The 8589-nt window shown below is 43.0% G+C and overlaps 1 long non-coding RNA gene across 1 annotated transcript; it reads right to left on the reverse strand.

Annotated features, from left to right (window-relative positions):
* Positions 1-1299: 1299 nt before the first annotated feature.
* On the reverse strand, positions 1300-5839 carry LOC310842341. The gene is made up of 3 exons (XR_014563077.1): positions 5579-5839; positions 3985-4101; positions 1300-2257 (listed from the first exon to the last, which is right to left on the reverse strand). It is a non-coding gene; the product is annotated as an uncharacterized lncRNA (long non-coding RNA).
* Positions 5840-8589: the final 2750 nt, after the last annotated feature.

The following is an 8589-nucleotide window of genomic DNA, read 5'->3' on the forward strand; positions in this document are numbered from 1 at the left end:
GCCTAGAGAGTAACCTCTATACAAATTCGGAGTCCCTAAGACTGTTGGATGGCTCCTTGTACAGATCCTTCCGGCAACTCCTGCAGTCAAGCTGGTGCCAAACATATAGCTCTGCTTTCCTTTGGACCACACCAGTGAGGCCAAGAGGAGGGTCTCGTCATCTGGACAGTCCAGGACTTCCATATGCACTGCTTGCATCCCAGGGAGGTCACACAGCAGTTTGACTTCACCCTCAGAGGCACACTCCATACGTTTTTCGAGGCAGATGGATGACCACAAACCATGTATTATCATCTCTGTAGTGGATTGACAATGCACTTGCAGCTCTTCAGCCAACAAAGCCTACTCATTATGCAGGTAATGATATACTCATCAAGATGCCAACAGACCACTGACAATCCATGGAGAGGAAAAGGGAAACATCCGATATGTAGGAGATTTCATAGCCCATTAGACTCACTCTTCATGCAACTAGTAGAGGAAAAATGACTCTTGAAGTGCCTGTGGAGTCATGCCCTCAACGGGATCAAAAGAAGCAGATTGTCTGTAAGTGTAATACCGTGAGTGTAATACAAAATCTCCAACCACACAGTGGGACAAGATAAGATAAGCATTTCTTTCTAGAACAGGGACACATCCTGTACACTCCTTGCTTTAGTAGCTTGAAATGTTTGGTTTACTTCCCATGGAAGGAGGATGGTGGTGCCTGCTATGGTGACACATGCTATAAGAGGAAGAAATTTGGGCCAGGTAAGTATCCTCAGTTTCCAAATATTTGGGTCTCGTTGTAAATGTTTGAGAACAGAAGTGCATTTATACTGCCACCAGAAGTTAGATGTTAATAGTCACAGCACCCCCACAAACATGGTAAATATGGAAGGCAGTTGAAAGCGATATTTAAGCAGAATCAAAATCACTTTCTTTATCAATCATTCATTTATTTTTTTAATCCACATTCTAATAATGAATTATTGTTACTTTGTTTCACTATGCACATTGAACCGTTCCAGTACATTGATTTGCTTTTGAAGGATCTGTGTTTCTTTTCCCGGTCTTCCTAATATATTGTTTCTGTACTGAGCGTTATCAGTCAATAAACCTTTTAGTTTAAATTACAATGACAACTCTGTGGTTAATAACTCTATTTCTATTACTATTAATTCATTTTTGTCTCCCTTCACTCAGGTCCCAGGGTGGCTTACCACAATTTTAAAATACAAAATATAACATTAAATATAACATTAAAATAATCAAACCTTCCTCACAGAGTTGTGATGAGAAAGGGAAAGGAGGGATTGCTCATGCTTTCTTGAATTTATTGGATGAAAAGAGGGACAAATTATCCAAAACGTGTAATAGTCAGGCTAGATTGGTTGAACCCTTGGAGCTGTACCAGTTTGAGTGGGAAGGACAGAAAAACATGGCTCTTTATAAGACAAAGATGTGCCAGTCTGGTTAAAGGAACCAATATTCTTTTGTTTGCTACTATACAAAAACAAATTCTCAGAATAGGGACTTGTTCATCAGTTGAGGAGCAGGGATTAAATCCTGATGGTTTTGCAGCAGAAATCTTGTTTCCTGCTGGGAACATGGTGCACAGCCAGTGCATGATTAAGCCCTGCCCTTCCTATCTCACCAATGATGTCAGCTGAAGGATGGATGGGCATGGTTTGGAAAGAATGGCCTCACAGGCTAAATTAGACCCTCTGGCAACCCAAGATTGATTGGCTTATGGGATTGAGTGTATCATAGAATCCTAGAAATGTAGAGTTGGAAGGGACCCCATAGGGCATCTAGTCCAATGCCCTCCAATGAAGATATCATACATGACAGATGGCCATCCAACCTCCAAGGAGGGAGAGTTCATCACCCCCCCCAAGGGAGTCTGCATTTTGAAGGTGTTTACTTGGTAGCCATGGACGACACTTAAGATCTTACTTTTGAATATATATATTTTAATGGAAAAGCTTTAGCATTCCGCACTCAGAGCCATAATCACATTCAGAGTCATGCCTTTAACCAATATGAGCATGGGACAAAGGAAAACTAAAGGGCACAAACAATGCACCCACACGCTGATGTGTGGAGGATCTTCAAGCTGCTTCCAGTGCCGTGAGAAATTTGTCATTGCAGAAGTCACTGTCTTCGCAGCAGAAGAATTCGGTCCACTGGTCTGGGAACGGGGCGGGCTCTGAGGTGCCGCACTTTGCAACTTTCTTTGTCCTGCAGCTTAGTGTTTGTATTTGAAGATCACCATCTGTGATGGCAGAGAATAAAATGAATGGAAAGAGGGGGGAAATGAGTAAGCATTTCCATTTATATTTTCATAGGTATATATACTAGGTGCTGCTATCCCTGCTTGCATTGCTCACCAACCCTGCCTGGCTGGGTGCCCACTCCCTTCACGTGGCCTCTCATTCAGCCAGGCCACCCACTCATTTGGACCCCAGGCTTCCCTTCTCGACATCATTTGCAGGTGCACTGCCTTGAACCCGAAACATTGGGTGCCCACCATCACCGCGGCATGTGCAATTGCGCACATGTCAGCACACCCCGTGGTGTGCTGATGTCACTTGCACATGCCACAGGGAGTGTGTGCACCACCAAAAAGAAACGGGGGGGGGGGCTGATCATTTAAAATTTGTGGGTGCCCAGGCACCTGTTGTTGTTGTTGTTGTTTTGTCGTTTGTCGTGTCCGACTCTTCGTGACCCCATGGACCAGAGCATGCCAGGCACTCCTGTCTTCCACTGCCTCCTGCAGTTTGGTCAAACTCATGTTCGTAGCTTCGAGAACACTGTCCAACCATCTTGTCCTTTGTCGTCCCCTTCTCCTTGTGCCATCCATTTCCCCCAACATCAGGGTCTTTCCAAGGGAGTCTTCCCTTCTCACGAGGTGGCCCAAAGTATTGGAGCCTCAGCTTCACGATCTGTCCTTCCAGTGAGCACTCAGGCCTGATTTCCTTCAGAATGGATAGGTTTGATCTTCTTGCAGTCCATGGGACTCTCAAGAGTCTCCTCCAGCACCATAATTCAAAAGTATCAATTCTTCGGTGATCAGCCTTCTTTATGGCCCAGCTCTCACTCCTGGACCCCGCTTAGTTGGCTCCTATGTCCTCCTATGTCCTTTTGTGCACACATGCAAGTGGGAAAATGGGTGGCAGCAGGAATATGGAGAACATGTGAATGCCCACTTGGGACCACCCAACTGCTTGCTCTGCCAACCTGTAAGCTGGCCTGCCTGGTTTCCACACTCCACCTGCTGTTCTTTAGCCGCAATTCTTACCAAAACATTATATAGTATGATATATATTTTTGAGTGTCTAACACCATTCCATTCAAGACAGGATTTTAGTCCAGCACTGTTCTGTGAGTGCACCACCATGTGGAGGGAAAGGGACAACCTGGTGTATCGCTAAGACACTGGCAGTTGCACAACTCACATACTGAAAGTCCACATTACATTCCCTTGCATCCCCACATTAAAAGAGAAAATCAAGTAGTGGGTCTTATAAAAGACCTCTGCTGAAACCCTGAAGAGCCAGTTCCAGAGTATGCAAAGGGCACAGTAATGAATCATTAGTCATCAGTGTGCAAATGGCTGTCCTTCCTGGACTCAGATGTTTTGACAAACAGTCATATCTTGGAAGTCGAATGGAATCTGTTTCGGAAGTCTTTTTGACTTCCAAAACATTTGAAAACCAAAGTGTGGCTTCTGATTGGCTACAGGAAGCTCCTGCAGCCAATCGGAAGCTGCAGAAGCCTTGTCAGACATTCAGCTTTCAGTCACTTCCAGGTTTCGATCGTTCGGGAGCCAAGAACTAGGCTGTTCAAAAACCAAGGTACATCTGTACTCTGCAACAAGATATGTACCAAACTGTGGGAAGCAGATGGAACTGTAAACATGGAATTTGATGTCAGTGAAATTTGCATTGGCATTATTGCTCCATAATTAAGCCCAAAGAAGAGGAAGCTTAGATTACTTACTAAGGTACACCTTTAGGGCATGGCAGGTTTGCCTTTCAGGATCAGCTTCACAGGCACGAGGAGGCAAAAATTCTTCCGATGGACTGGAGGAGCTTTCCCGGCATTGCAGCGTATCAACTTCGAAAGACAAATCATCCTGATTATAATACCAAGCTTGACCTTAAGTGACAATGAATGAATAATCTATTCTTTGAAGTCACTGAAGTTTGCCATATGAACATACAGTGCAGAATCCTTAAATTAAGGATAATGCTGGCTGAATGGATGCAAAATATTAACTATTTGATGCCCTTTAAGATTAGATTATGTGCTTGTGAAGTCACTGAATGGGCCTTATGAGGAGCTTTTGAAGGAGCTTGGTAGGTTTAGCTTGGAAAAGATGAGACTGAGATGAGATATGTTGGCCATCTTCAAATGTCTTAAGAGCTGTCACATGGAAATAGGAACAAGCTTATTTTCTCCTGCTCTGGAGAGTAGGATTTGAACCAATGGCTTCAAGTTACAAGAAATGAGACTCTAACTAAACATCAGGAAGAACTTTCTGACTGTTCAACAGTGGAATAGTCTCCCTTGGGAAGTTGTGGACTCTCTTTGCTTGGAGGTTTTTAAGCAAAGGTTGGATGGCCATCTGTCATGGATGCTTTAGCTGAGATGCCTGCATTGCAAGGGGTTGGACTAGATGATCCTTGGATATCCTCCAACTCTATGATTCATTAGCAATGCAACTTCTACAACACAAGTTAAAGGTCTTTGGATCATGCATGTGGCACTCACTGGGACATGGTGGTCAAGATTCCAGTGAGAGCTCATTTGCTGTTTGTTGTAGCTTGGAAGTGCATGACCACCCTCAGGGGTCACCACCAGCTTCTGGACCTTCCAGCCTCTTTGCCTCAAACCATTTCCTCAGCATTACTGCAGGCAGACTTTTCCCCTGGACTTTATGCACAGAAATCCATCAGCGCATGCACTATGGTTCACAAATTTATTTTGTGCCACTCCCCCTTGGTTCTATAAACTTATCTGCAATATCCCCATCCCATTAAAAAGCATCATTCAGAACAGCACAACCCACCAAGGAAGATCATAGCACAATACAATTCATGACACTACCCATTAATTGTGCATTTCCCCACAATATCCAATAAAACTATTTAGTTTAATTAATTCAACAAAATGGATAAACTTGATGCCAGCTTTTCAAAGTCTGTGTCAGAGCTGTTCCCTTTCAGAACAGCACAACCCACCAAGGAAGATAATAGCACAATACAATTCAGACACTAAACATTAATTGCACAGTTTTTTCAAAATCCTGTTAAAGCTATTTAGTTTAATTCAACAAAATGGATGAACTTGACCCAGTGATGCCAGCTTTTCAAAGTCTGAAATTCATTTACACCTGCAGCACGCTCCTGCTGACACCTGCCTCTTCGTGCTCCCTAAGTAAGATCACGTTTCTGAACCACGGCTGAGGTTTGATCATGCTTTCCTTTGTATTGAAATGAGTTACTATTGTCCCCTTTCTCTTTTTTAAATGCTTTTGTCTATGATACCTTGAGTGAACAGCCTTCTTTCAGCTCTGGGAGAAGGAACATACCTTTATGTGGAAGGAAGAGAAAAGCACAGATAACAAGGAGCAGGAGCGGAACCCTGGGGGACATATTGGAATCAAGAAGGTTCTGTGGGCCACAGTAATGCTCTAGGTTCTACCAAGGAGGAACAATGATGTCCACTCCCTCCCAACAAGACAGGACAACCTGCTTCTTTTATCCCTTTACTGGCATGTGTACAGAAGCATTCTGTCCCCATTAACTGTGGACATACATAGGGAGTTCAGTGGGCACTGACTGGAAAGAAAATGAACACACAGTGTAACACCAAAGTGAGGGGAGGATGACACTGCTTTGTACATTCTAAGACAAGATGTGAACCTTAAAAGAACTCTCCCTGGAAATTTACACTTATTTTAATTTTGTGATATGATTCTCCAACCAAATAAATATTTTTTCTTCCACCTTGGGTAGCATCATGCCAAATTGGGTGAATGCCTCTTCAGAGGTGTCCAAATTAGTGTAGTTTGGAACAGTCTAGTCTGCCATCTTGATCCGAAATGGCATTCAACAGCTCCTACATTTCAGAAATCAATATACCAGATATCTTCACAAAGTCTTCATGGAAGATAGCGGCACTTCCTCCCATTATATATCTGACAAGTGCCTTCTCTATTGTCTTTTTAGCACCTACTCAAAACATTCCACTTTGAACTAGCCTTCTTAGTGGATATCTTCATCCAAGTTGATATTGGTATTTCATCCGGAGTGAATTTATTCATGTTATCTCTCTCCCCCCTGCCTAAGAAACAGTATCTGACTTTTCTCCTTGATCTGGGCTGATCCAGGGAACTCTCAACCAGGATCTGGTCCCCAAAGTCAATTGCAAGCAGTGCTAACATTTAACAAGGGCTTTTAAAACCCTGTATGGTGGGGAGACACATTGCCATGGGGGCAATAACCCATGGTGAGAGACCTATTGACGCTGCTACCTCAGTTGGTAGAACATGGAATTCTTAATCTCAGGATCATGGATGTGAACTCCAAATTGGGCAGGTAATTCCTGCACTGCAGGGGGTTGAACCAGATGATCCATGTGGTTCCCTCCAACTCTCACATTTTAAGATTCTTTGACCCCTGGCGCTAGCCCAACATTAGTTCCGTATCAGATTGTTTTACAGTTTTGGAAGGTTTAGCTCACCACCTTGATTTAAAATAAGAGTCCAATGGTTTTCAATTATAGAACAAAACCCCTTCCTTGGTCCCAGGAATCACCATGCCAAATTGGGCAATGGAATCTTCTGTGAGGTCCCAAGCAGTGTAGCTTGGTATTGTTTGGTCTACCCTCTTGACATTGCAAAATGAAGCAATTAGCAATGGTAAATCTCCATGGGATGCCTCATGGGAAGCAATTCATAAATGAAACAATAACGAAATAAATAAAGTTGTTGAAAGGGAATAAAATTTAGGAGATCACAATACTGGATAGTTAACTTTTATAAATATTAGTAAGAGACATTTTCCCTTTGAAAACAATGATAAACACAACCCTTGTTGGCTGCCCATTTCATGACTGTGAACAGCCAGAGATGATGTATTGGGCAGACCCAAGAGCAAGACGATGTTTTTCTCTCATTTAACAGAGGTTGCAGCAACACCATACATTTAAAGAACTCCTACACCACTTAAACAGCCATGGCTTCCCCAAGAACTGTAGTTTCTGAAGGGTGTTGACCTCACAGTGCTACAATTTGCAGCACTCTTAACTAGCTACAGTTTCAAGGATTCTCAAACCCAAAGTAGTATAAGAGTACTGTCAATGTATAGCATAGATCTGAACATAGGAAAAACCCATTCTACAACCAGAGGTGTTTCAAAGTTGGCCTCGCTAGCTGTTTTTGATTCCTTCTGTGGAATTTCATAGGCCAGGGATGTCCAACCAGTAGATCATGACCTACATGTAGATCCCCAGCTGATCCTGGTAGATTGCGGGATCCTTATCATGTTCAAAAAGTTACAAGGGAAAAGCTAAAAAAAACCTCTGTTCAATCCTCCCCCCAAAAAGCTCAACAACTCTGGGCAACCCACCCACCCCAGGCACGCTCCTCCTCCCTCCAATGACAATGGGTAGATCACTGCCAGTTTTTTTATACTGGGAGTAGATCACAGTCTTTTGGGAGTTGGACAAGCCTGGCATAGACTACTGAAGATATTTGCTTGAATGCTTCCTAGCTTCCTGGTTTAGCAACTCGTGACTACAATCTTAATCCCTGATCTGTACATATGTTGATGGCTTCATGCCTCACTGGAATGTGATCATTACAATGTGCAATTGTTATTTTTCATGCCATTGCCCATGGGACCCTCTGTCTCTGATAAGGATGGAGATTTTCAAAGTCCATGTCAGAGCTGTTCTCTTTCGGAACAGCACAACCCACCAAGGAAGATAATAGCACAATACAATTCAGACACTAAACATTAATTGCACAGTTTTTCAAAATCCTGTTAAAGCTATTTAGTTTAATTCAACAAAATGGATTAACTTGACCCAGTGATGCCAGCTTTTCAAGTCTGAAAGTCATTTACACCTGCAGCACGCTCCTGCTGACACCTGCCTCTTCGTGCCCCCTAAGTAAGATCACGTTTCTGAACCACGGCTGAGGTTTGCTCATGCTTTCCTATGTATTGAAATGAGTTACTATTTTCCCCTTTCTCTTTTTTAAATGCTTTTGTCTATGATACCTTGAGTGAACAGCCTTCTTTCAGCTCTGGGAGAAGGAACAATGACAATGGATAGATCACTGCCAGTTTTTTTTATACTGGGAGTAGATCACAGTCTTTTGGGAGTTGGACAAGCCTGGCATAGACTACTGAAGATATTTGCTTGAAAGCTTCCTAGCTTCCTGGTTTAGCAACTCGTGACTACAATCTTAATCCTTGATCTGTACATATGTTGATGGCTTCATGCTCACTAGAATGTGATCATTACAATGTGCAATTGTTATTTTGCAAGCCATTGCCCATGGGACCCTCTGTATCTGATAGGGATGGAGTGCAC

This window comes from Podarcis gaigeae (assembly GCF_964106915.1).
Source record: "Podarcis gaigeae genome assembly, chromosome: 3".
NCBI classification, from domain to species: domain Eukaryota; kingdom Metazoa; phylum Chordata; class Lepidosauria; order Squamata; family Lacertidae; genus Podarcis; species Podarcis gaigeae.